The sequence below is a fragment of the Gymnogyps californianus genome, chromosome 15 (genome assembly GCF_018139145.2).
Source record: "Gymnogyps californianus isolate 813 chromosome 15, ASM1813914v2, whole genome shotgun sequence".
Classification (NCBI taxonomy): Eukaryota; Metazoa; Chordata; class Aves; order Accipitriformes; family Cathartidae; genus Gymnogyps; species Gymnogyps californianus.
In genome coordinates this window covers 11,993,683-12,015,064 of record NC_059485.1, presented here as the reverse complement: position 1 = coordinate 12,015,064, position 21,382 = coordinate 11,993,683, and the positions used below count along the sequence as shown (strand labels likewise).

The following is a 21,382-nucleotide window of genomic DNA, read 5'->3' as shown; positions in this document are numbered from 1 at the left end:
CCAGGAAGTTTTGAACATCTTGCTGTTCTTCCATTCTCTGGAGCAGTTCTTAGCCATGAAAGTTGTGTGCAGCATCTGGCTTTTTCTGTAGAGGTGGAGCCAATGCTCTGTTTCATCTTAGAGGGGCCTCAGTAGAAATTATCAAGGAGGCTTTAAGCTTGACACTGTCTTGGTTATTCTGAAAATAAAGCAACCTCTCCCACCCCTCCAACAAAGCCCTTTTTCCCATACAAAAGATTAGGAGGGAGGGGGCAGGATCAGAATTTTCACCATTTCGGTACCAGCTGAACATCAGAGGCACACAGTTCCAAAACTGAGAATGTTTTAGTTGACATAACCTAAGTTCCTTATTTTACTAAGCTGCTAGAGTCCCTTCCTAATACTTATTGAAACAGAATTCTATCAGCAGCCATTAAACATTCTTGGTTACTCCCTTCGAGAAAGAAATTTCCTTTCCTCATCTATAACTGGATTTATTTAATCAAAACACATTGGGTTGGGTGGTACTTTGGAAGTGCTGTGCTGTTAAGTGCTCTGGCACTATGCTGGTACTAGCCTGAGTCACTGCAGAATAATTGTTAAAAATAAACAAAATGCTATATAGGCCAAAGTTTTACCTACCAATATCAAAACTACTAACATTTAGAAAAAGTCTAACATAATCTGTGAAGGCTTGCAAGCGTGACAGTCCTTTAAAAAAAGGGAAAATATTTAATCAACATAAGAATATTTAAGTCAAAATTCTAAGAAGTGATTAAAGAACACTCATATCAAATGGCAAAGCAAAAACATCACAATAACTTGCTCTTAGCTTATGTAACACAGGTACTACATATCCCCAAATTCCTGTTTGTATGAGAACAGATCTCTTGGAAAACCTTCCATTTTAACAGCATTATAAAACCAGCACAATTTAAAGTGATACACTGCTCACTAAAAAAAAAAATAGCAGCTTTATAAAAAACCCTGTATTTAGAAAGTTTTAATTGTTTTAAGATATAGCACTTACCTTGTATCTCTAGCCTTCTTCTATAGTGTCTGTTTCAGCACATTTCTGGTCAATTGGAAAGTAAAGATAGGAAAAACAAAAATCACAAAAATGTCACAAGGATTCTTTATTTTAAAAGTTACATATTCTATTCCACCTAAGAAATTAAAACCTTAAGAATATAAGTTGCTCTTTCTCAGTTTTTGCTGTTTTGTGATGTTAAAGTATCTTATTAGGTTAAAAATTCTCAGAGTAAACCAATTGCAATATGCTCTAAGCTCATTTTTTAGCACCTTTCATATTACTACTCAAATTCTAACACACTAATTATTTGTCTTTCCAGTTACCTCTGGCAGGAATAATAATAATGCTAGAAGTGCATCACCCCCTCCTTTTAACTCAACTACAATATATAAGACCAGTCCTAGCTCCTTCAAGTCCATCTTGCATAATTCCTTAGAGCTGGAATGTCTTCACACTTGGAAGTTTAAATGCCAATTATATCTATGCACTATAACTTTATTTAATAACAGAAATATATTTTAGTTTTCTATAGATTCGAATACGAAGGAACCTTTATAAAGAAAAAGAAAAGGAAACTGTTCACAACCACATTTTGGCTTTTTGCTATGACAACAACTCAAACATATTTGTTCCATCGTTTCATTTCCATGTTCCATAGACTTCATTTATTAGTGTATTTTAGAGTATGTGTGTAGATATATGCATACACAGACACATATGATTATGTCAATGGAAACCTACTGCATACTAAATTTAGAAAAGTTTTTAAAAAATCACAGTTATCTTTGAGGCTGGCATTTATTAAATGCTACTTCATACACTATTAATGAAGTTTTCCAGTTTTGGCTTTGAACCCATAGGTATCAGCCTAAAAGGTCCCATACATTACTCAGCCACACAATGCTGCTTTTGTTCTGAAAGATTAATCCTAACAGATAAGGTTTTTCTTCTTTTAAAGGTTTGCATGCCCAAAGGCTGAAGCTGGTGTTATGGTTTCTATACGTATCAGTGAAAGCGGTTAAAAATTAAACACGTAAAAAAACCAAACCAAAGCACACAAGAGGAAGAGGTTACAAGACGGAAATGCCAAAAAGGCCTAAAAAAAGAAATGGCCTACAATAAAAGGTATTCCCTCTTCCTTCCAATAATTATTTAATCAGTAATCTAAACGCTGTTTAAAAAAACCAAAAAACCAACACCACAACTAAGTATATTCCCCACCCAATATCATATCAATCCATAATTTCATCAATTATCTAATGTGATTTCCAGGCTAACAAGCAAGGGCTCCAATTTACTGAACATTTTACACACATAAACACTAAATGTGTCCAAATATCTATGTATTAACCTCCACCTTTAAAGCTTTTTTATAATTTTCAACAGAATCCCACAAATTAAAAATGGTAAATATTAAGGTGATTTTCATGTTACTGTATGACTGCTCCTAAAAATTCACCTGTATCATTAAGTTCAGTTTCTACATTTCTCCAAATACAGCCAAATTGTGAAAGTTGTTCTGCACTTCCAATAATGTACTAAAGATTTTCAGCTTCCAGATATTTTTATTTTCTTAATAACTGGTGTGATTACCAGACAGCACTCTGTCAAGTTTTAAATGCAAGTTATATCACAAAATCATAATTTGCCCTAATTACAGAGGAAAGAAAACTTCAGGAAGGAAATAGATAAAATGTCAAACATTAAGAAAATAATCTATGAAATGCCAGCTGTGCCTTTGTTGAGAGCTTTAAAACATCAATTAATTCAAAACCTGGGCATTTTTCCATCATAAAGGGAAAGATGTAGTGTGATGAAGAAGCGCAATCACCTTCCCATAAACAAGAACTTTAGAACATGCCATACTCACAGTACAGTGTAAGCTGGTCTTTTTTCTTGAAAGGTGACTGATGTTAGTCTAAATCTATCAGACATATTGACAGCAAATTGATGAGATTTCATGGTGCTGTTTGTGAAATATGCATGAAAAGATAATTTTCTGATATTTACTCCATGTTTAAAAAAATTATTCACTTTATTTTAAATTCTGTAGTTTTTATTTCAGCTATATTGCCTGCTGCAGCCATGAAGTCCTACTATTATCTCTCTCGACTGCACTGAGATAGCGTAACAGCAGTTTTCTGCACTGCATACTTAGAAACCAATACAAAACCCGTATAAACGGAATAAAGGCAAATGTATTTGCTGGCACAAAGGAAAGCCACTGCAGCAGAGCTCTTTACCTTGCTCCCTCCATTCCAAAGAATGTCACTCTCACCAGTGTTAACCGATTCATGTGCATCTGAGGTACAGATCTGTGCATACAATTGCTGCAGATACACTTGTTATTTTCCATACAAAGCTGATTAACCAAGTGCCACCTAAAATCTATGTATTTCACAAATAACAAATGAAACACTTTAACAGTCCCTGGACTAAGGGCAGCTGCTCTTTAAACAGGTAAGTGAACCTACGCTGTAGTGGTATGATTTGGGTCATCAAGGCCAGAGGTCTCAACTTCATTGCTTTGAACAAGGAAAAGGTTTCATTTCAATGCACGTACTTTTAAGGCCAGGCCCTGCAGTTACGCGTTTCTACCTACAGGCCCCGTACCTCACCCCGGAGTTTGTGCGCCTTACTAAAAAAAAAATAATAAATAAATAAAAAATCCGTGACCGCAGTGCAACAGAAGGAAAACCTATCAGCGTAAGCATGGCAGAAGTCGAGCTAGGCAGAGCTTCAAGGGAGACGCATCCCAGAGCACGATGCGAGAGATGCCGGCACCAGCACCCCCGCGCCGGTCTGACTCCACCTGCGCGGCCCTGCGGGGCGGGAGAGCCCCCACAGAGAGGCCCGGCAGGGCTGAGGGGACGCCGCCGCCGCCGCCGCCGCCGCCACCACCACCACCACGTCCCCAGGAGCCGGCCCTGCGGGGATCCTGCCCTCCCCCGGCAAGGAAGGAGAGACCGCCGCTCCCGGCCCCCACCAGCGGAGCGGGCGGGCGGGCGGGCGGCCGCCCCTCCTGGCGCCGGGCCAAGGCGGCGAGGCGCACTCCCACACGCCTCAGCCTCCTTAAGATGGCTCTGGCTGGCGCGAGCGGGCGGCCACCCGCGGGCGGGGCCGTGCCACAGCCTACCTAGGGGCCAGAGGGCAGCGGCTGGCTCGCGGCTGCCGCTCACCGCCCTCCGTCCCCTCCGCGGCGGCGGCGGCCGGCCCGACCCCGCGGGCGCGGCAGCGCGGCCATCCCACCGCGCGCCGGGGACGAGCCGCCGCCGCCGCCCCGCCTGTCACGTGACGCGCGCTCCCCCGCGGACCCCGCGTGGAGGAGCCCGGCCGAGCGGCGGCACCGTCCGCCCCCCACTCAGTCACTCACTCAGTCAGTCACTCACTCACTCAACCGCTCGCTCACCCTCGCTCGCCGCCGCCGCCGCGGACATGTCTTCTCGCGAGCTCTGCGGCCGAGACCGCCCTCGGGCGCGCGCCCCGGCGGTTGGCCCGCGGGCGGGGGCGGGAGGGCCGTGCGCGCGCTGGCGCTCTGCGGCCGCCTCACACATGTGGGAAGCGGGGGGTGAGGAGGCGGGAAGGGGGCGGTGGGCGGGACGGCTGCATCCGGGTACTCGCGCCCCTCACAGCGGAGAGGGGCAGCTGAGGGGGCGCGGGCGCCTGGGTGCGGCTCCTCCGAGAGTGTTGTCAGGGGTCCCTCCCCTAGGGCCTGAGGTAAACCGTCCCCCCTGCCTCACAGTGGCCCCTCGCCCTGTCCCCCTCGGCCGAGGTGGCGCCCCGCGAGGGCTGTGACCGCCGCCCGTTTTCAGGTACCTCCTCGCTCTGGACGCCCCTGGCTGGTGGCGGTACGGTCGTGCCAGACTAACCCCGTGCCCCGCGGCTTGGCTCGGGGCGGCAGGGCCCAGCTGAGCGGCCCGGGGCTAGGCGGGATTTCTGCAGCGCTGAGGCGAGGCGGCGGTGAGTAGAGCATGCCTCCCCGCCGCGGCGGCGCGGCCCGAGGCCGTTCCCACAGAGCTTTCCTCCAGGTGCTGCAGCCGCACGAACTTGAAATTCGAAGCAAAACTCAGGGTATGGCTTCAAACTTCGGCTGTGCAGACACATATAAGCAAGATGGGACTTACAACTCGTGTATTTTCCCTTCAGGCTTAGCTATAAATGAGGTGATTGAACTTGATCAAACATCAAACCAATCAGGAGGAAAAAAACCCATTGCTTAGAAGAGGTTTTAGAAACCTGATGATGTTGCTTGAGCACGTGCGGTAGAAAAAAATGTGCATTTATTCTGCAAGCAGAATATGAGCATGCATGCACACAATAATTAGTTTGTTGCATGTATTGTGCAACATTGTGCTCACAGCAGTGAGTATCTTACTAACAAATGGACTAATACCAAGCTAGTCTTATTCCGTAAGTATACTGCATCAGGCCCATTATTATGCAACTCTGCTTTTGGTTTGTATTTTTTTTAGCTCATAGATTACTGAACTGAGCTGCCACTCGATGCAACGGTCTAATGCAGCTTTTTTATTACTTGCAATTTGCTACTGTCCAGGAGCTTGCGAGGAGACTACATGGTGCTTATGCTACATGGTAACAAAGCAAAACATGGTTCCCTCCTCCAAAGAGTTTTTCCGTGCATTTGTTCGGCAGTGATACCACAGGCAAAGGAACACATACATGCATAAAAAAAAAAAGGCCAGTTTTTAATTTCTTATGGTTTTAAGATGCTAAACAACATTCTGGTATGCTTCATTATAGACTAATGCTTTGACATTTAAAGAATTGTTCAAACTATTTAGATGGATTGGAAGGGTTATTATTTGTTTTGCTTTTTAAAACAGGGTACATATCTCTTACATTCCTCTAGATTACAGTTAGCTAATCAGATTTTATCCAATTTCAGAAACAAACTAAAACCAGCAATGACCTGGAAACTTAGCAATGAACTGTGTAAAGATCTCATTAAAACCTGTAATTTGCTCCAGATTTACTTCTGTCACCCTTCAAATAAAATAGTTCAGATGTAAGTCTGCTGTTAAAACCAGAAATGTGAAAAACTACAAATAAGTACTCAGTTTAATGTGTAGCATCTAATTAATCAAATTAAGATTACAAAACAGTTAAGGTGAAATTGAATAAAACCAATTTATATCTGAAATTTCAGATTTCTAAGAAAATGGAAAAAAGCTGTATAATGGCACAGAGATTAAGATCTTAGTCCTCCTTTGCCATTACGTTATTTGGAGAAGGTCCTAAAACTTTCGAGGCTAAGGCAGAGAAATGATAAACATACAAATTCAGTGGATGTGTATTGTGTCCAAACATAATTTTCTCAAACTGAGAGAAATGATAGTCTAAATTCAAAACAAATTATTACATAAGACTAAACAGCTATCGCTGTTAACAAAAACCGCAGAAAAAGTAACGGAGATGTACGTAACAAGAAAGTAGGTGAGACTGATATAGTTAAAAAGAACTGTGCAGTGGAACAACTATTGGAATACCTTTAGTTCAAGGCCTTTTTGCATGGACAAATGCTTTTAACATGGCAGAAATTTGTAGAGATTAATTAAAGACATTTACAAACTGACTCTTATTCAGCAATATTTGTGTTTTAACACAAACCAGGGATTCAACCGAACATGGCTACATCTCTATTTTTCACATTTAGTCTCTAAGGACAAATCAAGGAGGCTTCATCAAGTCATCCCAATGACCATGCCTAGAACATGTATATTACCCTTCAAAATCACTAAGTATTTGGTGCTGTTCTCTCCTATAAAATCTTCTAATTTTTTAATGTTTTGGGAGTAAAAAGTTGGTCTAGAGAGTTCTAGGAAAACTAAAAATTAAACAACAACAAAAAAATCCCCACCTACAAATTCAACAGTGCACACAAAACTGAAAATAATTGGGGGAAAACGGATGTATAATGTAAATTCTAGCAAAGAATTTTGGGTGTGAATGTTACTTAAGATGAGATGTCAGATAATTATGCCAAAGAAATTATGTTATGACTTTTTTTCTTCTTCACATGCACTGAATAACAGGAATATTTGCTGTATTTATCTTTTTGGAATGGTTTCCATTCACAAAGAATTCTTTATTTTCTGTTTTCCTGAAAACACAAGACATCCCTTTGCTGCAGAGAGATTATGTTGACTAAATTCAGACTCTTCACCTTTTTTTCCCTTTAAGTTAGCCAACACATTTAAACACATTTAAAAAACAGAAACATAAAAAGATTAGCTGTGATTTCGGGTGACAGTAACATATAAATCGTATTTCTATCTTGTATATAAGAATTGAAATGACATAATTTTTGCAGAAATGCAGATTACCTCTTTACAGAGTGTACAGAATACGGGGAAACAAGCATGTACACGAACATTGTGCAAGAGGTGTAAAATCTCTTTAATGTCACAATGCAGTCTAGATTATTCTAGTTATTTCAACTGCTGCATGTATTAAGGCGTTGCTAATTAATTGATTAGAACGGTATAGGCATGATTCATATTATGGAATACTTTGAATATTCCATGATATAGAATACTAAAAACCTGAAAAAAAAAGTATCAGAGGCAAAGGTGTGTTAAAAGGTTGACATTAAACACAATTGATACTCATTTCTTGAAGATATTTGTGCTTTTTAAAACAACATGGTGATACTAGCCAGTGAAAAGGAAGACACATTTAAAGCAGCAAATAACTACTTGAAAACAGTTTCTCCCATAAAATCACTCTATGGAAATTGTCCAGCTCCACACAATAGCTCTTGTCTTTTGAGCACCACCTTTCCTGTCTTGGGCATGAACATGTACAACACTTCCTTCTTATTACAGAAAAGTTCAACTAGAGCACTCAGCATTTGCCTCCAAGAATAACAATGAACTCTATATTTCCTTTCTTACAATAGAAGTAAGCAAAAGAAACAGAGGTACAACAATTTTAACTGCTAGAGTAATGCTGCCGTTTGAAAAGATGGACCTAACTCTCCCTCTGTTGCTTTCAAACTAGTGTCCTGCTGTTAGAAAGTGCTAAACATGAAAAGCAGACAAATGACACAATATCAGTATTTTAATACCCAAATTAATGCTCAAATAAAAATATTTGTTGTGATTTATAACAAATATGTGTTTCATCATGCAGTTGTAAGCTGTATATTTTAGGGAAGGATTGTTTATTTAATGAAACAATGCAAAAATTTTTTTAGAAATTATTCAGAAACTACAGATGCTTTTCAGTTCTAGTACAGGCTTTATAAAGAATTTGATTGTTCTAGAGATGTAAACACTGTGTTCAGATTTGTTAATAAAGACAATTCATTATTTAAAATGTAAAATAAAAATATTCTGTAATAAATTTTAAATTAGCACAAGAATTATCAAATTCACTCATACAGTTTTGTGTGATTTTACATGTCGAAGTCATATCAAATACAAGCAGTAGTAGTAAAATCATCAGTGTACTTGTCTGAGATGTATCCGTAAAAATCTTACATATGACACCTCAAACTCATTTGAATTTTTTTCCAAAGGCTTTCCATCAGTTCTTTTCTTAAGCATATTAGAAAAGAGAGGGTTCATTATATGTCTTCTAGACCAAGTCCATATATGGGTTGATAAAAAGAAGACACTGTTGTCCAGAAATATTAAGAATATCTTCCTGATGCTCCTGCCTGTATATGTAGCTTCATATGAACATGGAATTTCACTGCTGTTAATGCAATAACCAGTGCATCTGATTGATTAATTATCAATAATAACTTGCTACTGTTGTTTATAGAAAGATTGTCTTACAGTGCCTGTATTCTGCAGGTCTTCTAGTCTATTTTTCTTTTTCTGATATATAAATATTTGGTAACTGTATACAAGAATCACACTAGCTTTCTGGGGAGGAAATTCATATGCATCCCTCAATAAAACCACGTTCTGTGTAAACTCTAGTGAAGACTTTTAAAAAAAGTTAGTGTACATTTTCAAGTAGTATTTTTTTCGTTATCCTAATCTTCAGGCATTGTGACGTTCATTTGTAACATTCTTCTCAAGAAAGCACTTCAAGCCTGTATCTGCTAACACAAATAACTGAAGTACTTCGTTTAAAACATAGCCAAATTTATGCTATTTCAGAGACAAGCTTTTATTCATAGGTTACCTTGCCAACCACAATTAGCACCCACTCAGATGAAGTGTATCATACAGTTACACCTCTCTACAAACAGAAATGCCATGAAAATGAATTATATTAAACATAAGATTTTTTTTTTGGTTATTTATAGGCATGAGAATGTCTTGAAGCTGTCTGAAGAATTTTTTAAATGCTGCTTTAGAACATGTTGGAAATATACCTTCATTGAAGCACTGAAAATAATATATTCATATACATAAAATCAGTTTCTGCACATGAGATTAAAAATCAAGCATTTCAGAGAATTTCTGTAAATCTGCCTTTACCCAGGAGCACCAGTGAACCACTCTGGGTTTTTTCTGTTCAGGTTGCAATTAGTACATAGGGTATGAGTTTTTTTGCTAACATGAATGTTTATTGAATGATTAACCTTTAAGAGGTTTAATTACACGTTATTAGAATTCAAATGCTGAGAAAAGCATTTTGTAATACTTGTTCACTGCTCCAGGTATTTTTGTCAGAAAGTAGTTCCAGTTTTGACAGCATATCTATGCAGTATCCACAGTCCACAAAGGAACAATTAGCATTGAAGCTCAAGAGAAGTTCAAATACAGGATATGACTGCAGAAATTGCTTGTTGTTGGGAAATTTTGATCATGTCCAAGCTAGAGGGAAAAGGAAGATATAGAGGAAAATTTCTAGTAACATTGCAGATGTGGTTACCTTATTTTCACTTTCCAAAGAGATAAATCCCTATTTCTTTAAGTAGGTCCTTAAGTAGGGGATATCTTAGCTTTTGCAAATATCTATCATCTGTGCTCTTTCATCATTTTAGGCAGGTTATATCCTCAAAGATTTGGACTACCTCCAGAAGAATAAATGCAATTATTAGCCTTGACTCCCAAAGCCAAGTGTCAACTATGTATTTGATGGGGGATAATTAATTTCTTGGTAGAATTCATTGAGTAAGTATCACAATTTTGCTGTGTAACTTGCAGGATTACAGAATAGTAGTGTAGTTAGCTTGCAGTTGAGCAAGCTGTTTTGAAACTAGGATGAGAACTATGGTTTCTGTTAGTGTCATATAAATAGTAATTATTATATTCCAATATATTCCTTAAGGGCCTGAGATCAAAATAAGATTGACAAAACATGCTATGCAATGTAAAAATGACGCCTTTCTCCAAAGAGCTTTCTCCAAAGGTCTTTTTGAGTTATATCAAATAACTAAGGGGGAAGTGGATAAGATGACTTGTTGATACAGTGTTATTTGGATTTGAAAAAGCTTTTAACACTCCTGTTACAAAGGCTCTTACAAAATGTCAGCATAGTTAAAAAGGGGTGATTCTCACAGACAAACAACTCCTTAAGTTCAATAGGAAACAAAGGATTGGAATGTTCATGTGAAGCATCTAGTTGTGGCTACTCTTAGGGGGAGGATGCTGGTCTAGATGGACTTTTAGTGTAAACCACAGTACCAGTTCTTATTTCTGTATGAGAAGGAAATTGAAAGAGAAAAAGGCAGCGTTTATCAGCATAATAGCTAAGAACAAAACTCAAAAAATACAAAAACTTCCCACTGGATAACTGGTTAAATTGGTAGGTTAAATAAGTATATAAACCATTATTAATTTGAAACAGCCATGTTACAGAAACAGTCAGCTGACCTTATCTCTGCCATAATTTTTTTGTATTCTCTAGAGAAACTTAGAATGATTTTAGCCCAGTGATTATACAGAGGGTCTTGATGTCCGGAAGCAGTGATCCTGCAAACAGTTTTAGTCTCCATTGCCAACTGTAGTCATGCTGACCTTATTGAATGGAGCTCACTGGAGGTCATCAGTGGGTTCTCATAAAAGAAAAGAATATCACACTTAGGCTTACATCAAAGGAAATAATTATAACTCATGAACATTGGCTGTTAGTACATTAGGACTAACAAACAGCAGTTATTTATATTAATTGTAAATTCAGTCTTGCACTGAAGCTTAAATAGTCTGTCACAAGAAATAGATATTTATTAATGGCATTTAAATTCTATTTTTTCATCTGTGTTTGACGGTTGAATGTTAACGATGCTAAGATTAAAAGCTTAGAACCTATGTTTTTACTTTCTCCAGATTAAAGAGCAAACAAACCAACCAGCAAACATTAAAGGTGAACCTTCATTAAATACCTTTGTTTCTGAAAAACTGAAAATATTTATAATGTTCTGAAATTCAAAGTTAAGAGTAGAAGTAAATACAACTAGAATACTGTTCTTGAACTTTTTTTTAACCTATGAAAAATACTGAGGTCTGTGCTTGATCTGCCTTCAACGGTGATAGTAATGCACAGGTCGTTATAATAGTGTTTTGTTTAAGCAGTCATTGTCATCAATTATAACCAAATTGCCTAAACTTTTTCTATAGCTAGCTTTTTCTATAGTACCTGAATGGAAGGTGTATCTGTAGTGTTTGAAATATTACCATGCACAATTATTTCTCCTATTTTTTGATTTGAGTTTTTGATTTGCTATATAAATGTTACATGTTATCTCCTAAAAATCAGAAACCAGGACTCAAGTATGGCTCAACAAAAAAGGTTCATTACAATCTGCCAGCTGTACACGTAGTCTGGATATATGGTTTTTCCAGACCTTTCCATTCTTTCCTTTCCTCTAATCCTCCTAATAGCTTCCCTTTTTTTGGTTATTTCTTCCTATGGGGTACCTGTATCCCCTGTATCAGCCCATTTTGCCTGCATTAGGCTTTTCTGCCTGTTTTTCCTCTTTTGTAGATGCAGCCCCACCTTTGAACACGTGTGTATTCCATCTCTGCTGCCTCCTCATGCCTCTTTTCTCCTCATCTGCCTGTTCCTTGAAGCAACAGGAAGCATGCCAGAGACTGCTGTTCTTTCATGTCCCAGCCACAGTCCTGCAGTTTTGCAGAAATTGGACGCTTGCAGGGATGAGGTTGAGTTGGCAACAGGAGTCTACCTACCTGTAGGCTGCAGGTTTTGTTGCCTGCTTCCTGTCCTTTTACGCAGCAGCTGGTGGGGAAAAAAAGGAGCTGAACAAAGATTAAAAAACCAGTCTCTGCTTCTCTTTCCTCCAGGTATACCAAAAAGAGGGAGAAAGGCACTGTTGACTCTTGCTACTGCAAAAAATTTGGCTTGGGACATATCCTCATGTAGATGTAAGGTGCAGGTCCACAGCTATTCCCAGGCAGTAGGTGAATATAAATGCCCAGGTTGTTAAAGCTATTGTGCTGATACATTAATTTATATGAAACAAAAATCTTCTTCAATAGGCAATACTCATTGCCAAAACAGTGGTGGCCTAAACAGTGGCAGAACAATGCAGCTGCTCAAAGTTTGGGAGGTATAGCTAGATGATGGGGCTAGGTAGAATTGTTGCTTCTGTGAGTGCTGAGGCATCTGGAAGGACACGAAAAGATGTAGACTAATGTGTGTGGATTTGGGCCAGTGGCTGTATGAGAAGCAGTTGTTAGCTGTGTAGCTCTAAAGGCTGCTACAGTTAGCCAAGGAGACTTGGGAAGCTTTCGGGATATCCCTTTGGGAAATATTTTTCTAGAGTGCTGAAGATATATTCTGTGGTTCAGCAGAGGACTCCAGAATCTCTAGTCAGTCTCTTGCCAATGGGGGGGGGGGGGGGGGGGAAAGAAGCCCTAATGATGGTAGCTATAGTCTTATTTACTGCTATCCAGTAGAGAGACTAGCAAGAAAAGAGTATAATTTATCACCTTGGTGCTGGTTTAGCAGACCTTGCAAAAACCTTCTGCCTTTTCTGTAGAAATTTAGGAAAAGACCTGCTGTAACTATTGAATATGTCTTTTATCTCCTTGGAAGGCATCTTCTGCTCCAGACCACATACTCCACAGGACCGCCAATGTTATTTTACTTTATGATTTGTTCATTTCATGAATATCAAAGAAGATGGAGCTGATGGTCAATTTGCACTTTAAAATGATTACTCATTTTGTTTAACAGAGTTGCCAGTGTAATGTGTTTAAATTGCAGACACGTGGGGGCTAAGTGTGGGTTATTAGTAGCCCACAGTTTGTGAAAGATCCTGCGCTCTTTGTCAATTGCTTCTCTTGTTCTTCAAGAACGAGGATTTCTGAAATTTTTGGTCATGCATCAAAGCATTTGAGGAGAGGGTGTTTGCAGTGGGGATGTTTGGTATTAGTTTTGGAACATTGGCAGCCAGCTCTTTACTTCTAATTAAATGAGAGAGATAATTTCTCACACAGAGAGGTAGTTGATTTAATTTTAATTTTTGTCAGAATGCCCAGAGCATCAAATCAGTGTTTGATCATTGGAACAACATCCTTAGTACAGATTGAAAGAATTAATACAATTAATTCACCACCACCATGGGAAAAATTCTGGGATTTTGTTTATGCAGATTGAAACTGATGATGAATATACAAAACCAAATGTGTGATACTCTTGCCTTTTCCATGATGCAAGTTCAATTTCTCATGTAAAGCTCAGGCCTGAGAGGCAAAAAGCACTGGCTTTTGTACATGGGAGATGGAGGCTCTCCTAGTTCCTTATTGGAGACTGGAGAGTCCATGGGCTACTTGTCCAAGGTAGTAACTGATACCTTTTCCCAAGGGATGCAGATATCTCAGTCCTCATCTTATTTTGTTCTAGAGCATTTTGAAATACAGTTATAATGAAAGCTTGGCAAAAGAACAGTTTAAAATGTAAAAATAGCAAAATGTGCGGAGGCTGCTGTTCGTTTTGTAAGTCAAAGCTTGTGACTAAAGAATGCTGCTTAGCAACAGATGGGGAGAATCTGAAGGTGATCACATCATTTTGCACTCCCTGAAAATTAATTATTCATGTTCATCCTACCTTTTAAGCACCATCCTTTTCATGTCCCTGTTCTCCTTTTTCCTTGGGATTAGGACTGTGTGACTGGCTCAGTCATGTAACCCCGTTTTATTATCACCCATACTCATGCTGATGCAGCTGTTACTCAGCTGCAGAGCTCTAGCTCAGGCTTCTTCGGTTCTCTGTCCCACTATGCTGTACATAGTATGTACTGATCCATATAGAATAGGACACAAAGGCGTCCTAGGAAGGAAGGAAGGACACCACAGACTATGCAGTTTCTGTAGATGGTTGTTTTATTAAGCACACACTTCTGTCTCAGCTAGCACCATTTACCACCAACCCTTGCTGTAACTCCTCCTCTGCAACTTCTTCTCACACCTAGTTCACCAACAGTTTGACTTCATATGTCTTTTTTATGCTTTAAAAGAGCACAGGGTTGCTTTTGTTTCTAAGTTTGATTTTCCTTAGGAAATTAATCAGATCCCAGATTGAAAAATTTATTTTATAAATATTGCTAATGAAATATTCTCAGATTGTGGCATTTGGGAAGCTGTAAAGTTCCCATTTGATTCACTTGCCACTGCCATCATTCAGCATGCACAGGGTGGAAGCATAAATACAATATTATAAATTGGCAAGTAGTGTTTGATTTATTTATCTGCAGATGCTTTCTGTGTGAACCAAGACTTATGTTGACCAAGTCATTAATTAATTTAGTAGGCTTAAAATATAAGCACCTCATACCCAACTGAAAAATTAATTTGTATAAATAGTTAAGGAAGCATTGATTTGCGTTCGTATTTAACTCGTATATGCCACCAGATGAAATCTTGCCTGACAGGTGGTAAAAAGTCTTTGATGGGATGTTTGTACTCTTCACTGGGTGAATTTCAACTTTTAAAACGTAGTTTTGACACAATGTAGCATGGGAGTTACTTAGAAAAGTTACATTTTTCTTTGTTTCCTCCTAGCCCTAAAGCAAGGCACCTTCAAGTAAGGATACTGGTTTTCTCTACATACAGAGCTGAGAAAACTTCAGGGTGAATTATTCAAGATATTGATTAGGGATAAAACAGCAGATTATAAGAAGTTTTCTTGTAAAGACTGTCATCATATATTAATTATGCTTATTACTTAATAAAAGCATGTTTAAAGACTTGAGTTTTGAAAGCCTGGAAGTGACTACCTCCCTCATTGTATGCCTCAATGGCATATAAATCCATTTAAACAAACAGAAAGGATAATCCTTTTTATAAAGAAAGTAGAACAGCATTTACTCATATATAAATAGGCACTAATAAAAGTAATGAATATTTAAAATTTCTGAAAGAATGCACCATAAAAAAGAATCATCTTCCTATCTCATTTGTAAGAAAGATATACTTCACATTACATGCCATAATTATTTAAAACGATGCATACAGGGGTCCTCAAGTTTTCTTTTTTTTTGCCAACTAGCATAATAATCTCATGTAGCAGAGGCAGGTGATTGTATGCTTTACAGGGTTACAAAAAAGTGCAGTTAGGAAGTACAATCTGTACACATATCTGCTACATGATTCTATTTTAAGAGATTCAGGATGAAAAGTAGAGTTATGAAAGCGCTGATTATGACTTTATAATCAATGTACATATGAATAGCTGTGCTGCAGAGGATGAGAGATCTGACTTGCCTGATACTATTTCTCTGACACTGGAAAAAAAAGTGGATGTGTAGGGAAGACTAGATGATGTATTCCCAGCCTCTACTGGTTTGTACCTTACGGACTTTCTGAACCATATGTGGTGTGGAGACACGGATAAGTAGTGTACAGTGTTGTGAGCTATTCATGATCAAATATTGGTTCCAGTGAGGAAAAGAAGCCCATGCTCTTCTCTTGGAGATCATGCTGGCCCATATTGAGAATTTTAGACCTTGGGCATAGCACTAATTGGGAACTAAGGTGGATTTGTAATTATAAAAATTGGGATAGTCTTGATGAGCAAGTAGTCTGATATGAGTACATTGCAGAGTGATATTACTTGTTACATATAATGGGTACAGTGAGTCCCAGCTATGTATACTATGTTTGGAAGCTATTTAGATATTTGAATGCTATTTTAATATAAATGTATTAAGTTTTGGTATCTGTGGGAAGTCCTTCAGTGTTAGCAACAATTTTGTGCTCTCCCCACGTTAACAGATAGCTTGAAAGGCAGAGCAGATGTTAATAAGCACAGTTACAGAAGTAAGTTTAACCTTTACAAGCAATGAAAAAGGCCTGGGAAGTACTAATTCTTCTTAGGTTGATTACTTTTATAATGCACTGTCATAAAATGAAACAGAGCTAGAATCTAAGCTGCTGATTTGTAAATAATTGAATATCTAATTTAGTGTTTATTTTATTTGCTAATAATCTTATTTACTGACATTTGAATTTATTTTCTTGCCCTCTGGTTTTTTTTATAGTTAGAATAAAATAATCTGGTGTATGGATTATTTGCCTGCATTTGAAGACTTTTGACTCCTAAAAAGGTACATTATAAGAACTGCTAGATAATTAAATAATAGATAGCTAGTGCAGTGAGCATAGGTTTTTACATATTCTCAAATGCAAAGAGGTAAAGCAAAAGTGTTAATGTAAGAAGAAGGGATAGGACAGAGGTCTCCTCTGCTGAAAAGACTCTTTTCTCTCTCTTCCTCTTTCCTGGGTTGCATAACCATTTCTTCCCCAGTTTCCCTTCTTCCTTGGCTAAAGTTGATTAAAGAGTTCTCATTTCTATTTCAGTCTATTTTATACAGTACTTATAAGATGCCTAGATCCTCCAGTTGGCATCTACAGACATTTGAAAAAAAAACATCATCTAGCTGCTAATTTGAGCTTCCAAATTGAAGGTTTGGATGTTCAGTTAAGATGCAATTAGTTGAAAATGAGGCATTATGTACCAGAATCCCCGTGTCAGCTTTGAAAGTTAAGCTTATGATGAAATAAGACATTTCAAAATTGAAGTTATGGCTGCATTCTCTCTTCCTCTCTAGGCCAAACGTGTTCATAATCCTTTCTACTTATTCATTATTTCTTAACACACAATAGCAAATTAAGTCCACATGAGCCTTTTAGATAGATAAAAACAGATCATAACTGATTTGGCCCTGATCCTATTTTGGAATCTGCCTGTTTAAGCAGTGTAACCCTAACAATAAGAGTCAAGCTAATTACAGTTACTTAGAAATCAGATTTTCTAGGTCTGAGCTGGGTCCTGCCTGCCAGCCTGAATTGCTCTGTAGTATTTGAAACTCACTCTTTGAACAAGGACTTGAACTGAAAAAGTCTAGCAGCAAAACAGTAACTTCTTGGTTCTTGACTCCATGCTACCACTTAATCCCCAGCTTTCCTCTCTGCAGGGTAGTTAGAGACAACCCAGAAGGTAAGGTGAAACTGGCTTCTAGAAAGGTTGTACTGGTGAGTTACTGCCATAGGATAGGTGTCGTATTGGGTCCCAAAGCTATACTGGAGGTGGCAGAATGTTTCTGCATGTGGCTGAGACTGGCTTAGTGTGAATCAGTGCATCAGTCCTAGGAAACAAGAGAAACTTCAGTGTATGCTACTCAGAGTACTTACTCAGACACTGAAATTAAGACTTTCACCTTAAACTGGTAATAAATAACAGCATCTCAGAAGTGAAAAAGCATATGGTGGGATACGAAAAATGAGACTTTTAAGGTATAAACTGATCTATGAGTCAGTGGCTAGTTTCAATTTCACACTTCATCATAGACTTGCTTTGTCAGCTTGGGCATACACCTTTGCCTTTAGTTTTTCTGGCTCCCTATTTGTGAGATAAAATAAATACATCACCAAGTGCATGACAGCATTAAGCTCTTAATTTTATAATCTATCAAACAGGCGCAGTACTCTCCTCATAGGGTCTGTTTGGTATTTGACTAGAGGTTGTATTCTTTCAACCACAATGGGTCAAGTTACATGAGTTCCACTTATGTCCATAGTCATTAAAAAAGACAATTACTGTATTAATATAACAAATCACCAGCAAGCCTATGAGCAAGCCTACCCCATTACTGTGCAGTAATTTTACTTAACTCTGAACTTTGTATGCTACTTTTTACCTCATTTATTTGTTAGTGCATAGACCAAGACATAGAGGAGCCATGTATACTTCTGATACATTAGAAGAAACAAAGCAAAATATAATAGGAGCAAAAACAGAAGGGATTTTCTTTTATTATTATCATCAAGCCTTTATAACCTTTGTAGCTAAAGAGTTAAAAAAAAGTTGAAAAAGGAATTACTGTACCTGTTTAAGTATTTTTAAAATCTTTTTTTCTGAGATAAAATCTGTAGTTAAGTTTCTAGTTTAAACTGTTGTTACTCAAGGTAAATAATATCTGTACAATACCTTGGAAAAAATCTGATGGTAGTCTTCCCTAATTGACTGAGAGTACTTGAAAGCTTTTTTTTCCTTTTTTTTTTTTCTTATTTTTTGCATGGAAGGAACTCCATCTCCAATCTGGTTAGAATCCTTGATCCAGTTTTAGGATTTGAACTTTTAACAATTTTTACAAACACTCCAAAACCTCACTTATGTGCAGAATGCTTTGTTCTTGAAATATTGTACTGTTCCTAAAATTGCATTTAGGTAAAAGCTGTTCACCTTCAGCCAATGAAACCATTTAAAAAAAAAAAACAAAAACCAAAAAGAACAAAGGAGAGGAGGTAGCTCTGACTTGCAGAAACAATCCTAGGTGACTGTTCTGGGAATAATCTTCAGAATTACCTCATTATTTATTCTTGGTGCAGTCCACCAATTAAACAAACAGTTTTATATATAGAAACAGGGATGGGCTTAGCTTACTTTTTCAGGGTCATCTTCAGAGACATGGACACTGAAGATGTGCAGGCTCATATTACCCAACACAGCAGATACTCTGTGTCTGTGTATATGTATGTGCAAATGCGTATGTGTAATGTTACACGCTGTCGGCAAAGTTGATAATGAGTGAAGGGAAGTCAGAGATTCCTGGTGGATATCAGTTGAAATTCCTCTATTTGGGTAATAATGCATGTGTTATTCAAGCCACTAGAAATATGTCAGGGATCCCCAAGAAGCTAATAGGACTAAGAAAAAAACCCACTACATTTTAATATCAATAACACTTTGTGGAAAAAATTCAGATGACTTAGTATGTGATCAGATGACTTAGTATGTGATCATTCAAACCTTTTGTCAAGTAAATATTAAAGTCTTGATTATGACTTCTGTCAGCTAGTGATGTGCAGTATAATGCTAGTATTTAAGAAAATCCTAATTTACTGTAGTAGTTATACGAACTATAGTACAGCAGATTTATTGCTGCAATTCAAGCCTTGGTTGAGACATCTTCACTATCTTAAAGACTATCTGTATAGATAGTACCTCTTGCACCAAGATTTGCATGGGACATGCCTCAAAAGTTTCTAGGTACTTTTTCATATTTGATATGGGCAGGACTCTTTTCTTGAAGGATCTCTAGATTTTTGCTGTTGTGGTATAGCTGAACGTGATCTGAATATTTACATACTGGCCATCTCTGTGTTAGGAGTGTCTCCAACTGCCAACCTGCTGCTGTGTGTTTTCTCTACCTGTCAGTTTTCCAAGTGTGATGCACCTCAAGACTGAGACCAAAATGAAAATGAAGTACAATACATTTTTTATATAAGCCCCTGGACATTAAGTACTGGATAAGGCTCCAGTGCAGCCAGTCTTGCAAAGAACTCAGTGTTAGTTGTGCTCAGTAGACATAGCAAATTACAGCAATATTTAAGCAGCATTCCTGAATGGAATGGAATTCCAAACAGATGGACAAGAATACAGACAGACATCATTAGGATAAGAGAAGCAAAAAAGAAAGAAATTAGAAAATTCCAGAGGAAAAATAGAAGAAAGATAAAAGTTGAATGGCGAATCTGAGAATAATGCAAACACAGCATCATGAGAAAAAAGTTACAAAGAAACTGTAAGATGTTACTTAAGTCAGTGTTAAATGATGCTGTGGGTGTATGGCACACAGACCTCCGCTGCAGCTGCAGATGCCTGGTGCCCCTGGGCCCTGTGACATTCCATTCACCCAAGAGGATGTTCAGAAGATGGATGATAATGTGCATGTCCCACTGCATACACTAATGGGAACTGAGTAGCTCTACGCAAATAACTCAAATTAGAACTATGCTGCCTATTTTTAGGGGGCTGAAGTGCAGCAATGTCAAGTTTAGGCATTATGTGCCCATTTCGCTGGGCAAACTCCTGGGCTTTGAATCACTTGGGAGATCGTTTTGTATGTGTTTGAAATTTGAACGTTAGTATGTTTCTGTGGACAATAGGTAATAGTCACTAAAGGAGATAAACTAGAGCTATTTCACTGAATCTACAGATGGAAATTTGTTTCTCTTCTTGCTAATCCAATTATGTAATATTCCAGCATATACTTGTGAGCTTTGGGTTAGGGTTGATGGAATTTGAATTCAGTTGAACTACAGATATCAAAGAGAAGCTGGAGCAGTGGGGAATGGTGATTTAAAAATAAAACTTTTATAAATTTGTAGTACATATGTGATAGATTTAGTAATGATTTTGAAAATTCTATCCTCAAAATTATAAATTTACTTTCTGGCATTCCTGAAAATCCTCCTGTAAGGCCCCTGCCTAAAATCCTTTAATAGTCCCAGCTGTGGTTGCTAGCTTAATAGTTTCTGAAGCCGTGTTTAGTCTTCTTTGGACCTAGCTCATGGTAAACCTTACCACCTCAATTTAATATTCCTAGGAAAACTGCTTTATAGCAGTTGTGGATTAAGATAATTTTGCCATGCTCTAAAAAATCACACTAAAATTAGTACGTATGCAGGCCCATTTTGATATATTGCAGCAATATATTCTGTTTAGACAACAAATCACCATAGCAGTGTAGTAGCCCTGGTTACCCTTACTAAGTTCAGTAAGACTAAAGAATTCATCTCTTAGCTAAGCATCGGCTAGCCAAACTACGGAACATTTCTTCCCTGTTTTCAAGACTGTGTGGCTGAGAATATTTCTTTCTTTTAATTTATTGTGGAGAAGCTTGTAAAATACAGATCAAAACTCAAGTAAAAAAACAGCCAGCCTATTTGCATTGAAAAGCCTGGGAGATGAACTCTTAACATTTTGTACTCAAAATAAAAAATGGCACCGAAGCTTTAAAACATTTGAATATTTCCTTGTACAACCTTATCAAAACATACAGTCAGTCATGTACATTCTGTCTGGCCTTTTACAATGGAGTAAATATTTTTCTCCCCCAGAACCTAATGGCTGATTCCAAGAATAAAATACAAGGGAAGATAATAGTGGTAAAGTGTTTGTTTTCTACAGGATCCTCTTAGT

The 21,382-nt window shown here is 38.1% G+C and overlaps 1 protein-coding gene across 1 annotated transcript in view; it reads right to left on the bottom strand.

Moving 5' to 3' along the window:
- The window catches only part of MRTFB (myocardin related transcription factor B), an 89,563-nt gene extending 85,098 nt beyond the window's left edge, over positions 1-4,465 (bottom strand). Inside the window, exons 1-2 of the mRNA XM_050905701.1 lie at positions 4,422-4,465; positions 1,010-1,054 (exon numbers count right to left, since the gene is read on the bottom strand). The gene's annotated coding sequence lies outside the window, so the exon portion shown is untranslated. The remainder of the gene's footprint in view (positions 1-1,009; positions 1,055-4,421) is intronic.
- Between the last annotated feature and the right edge of the window lie 16,917 nt (positions 4,466-21,382).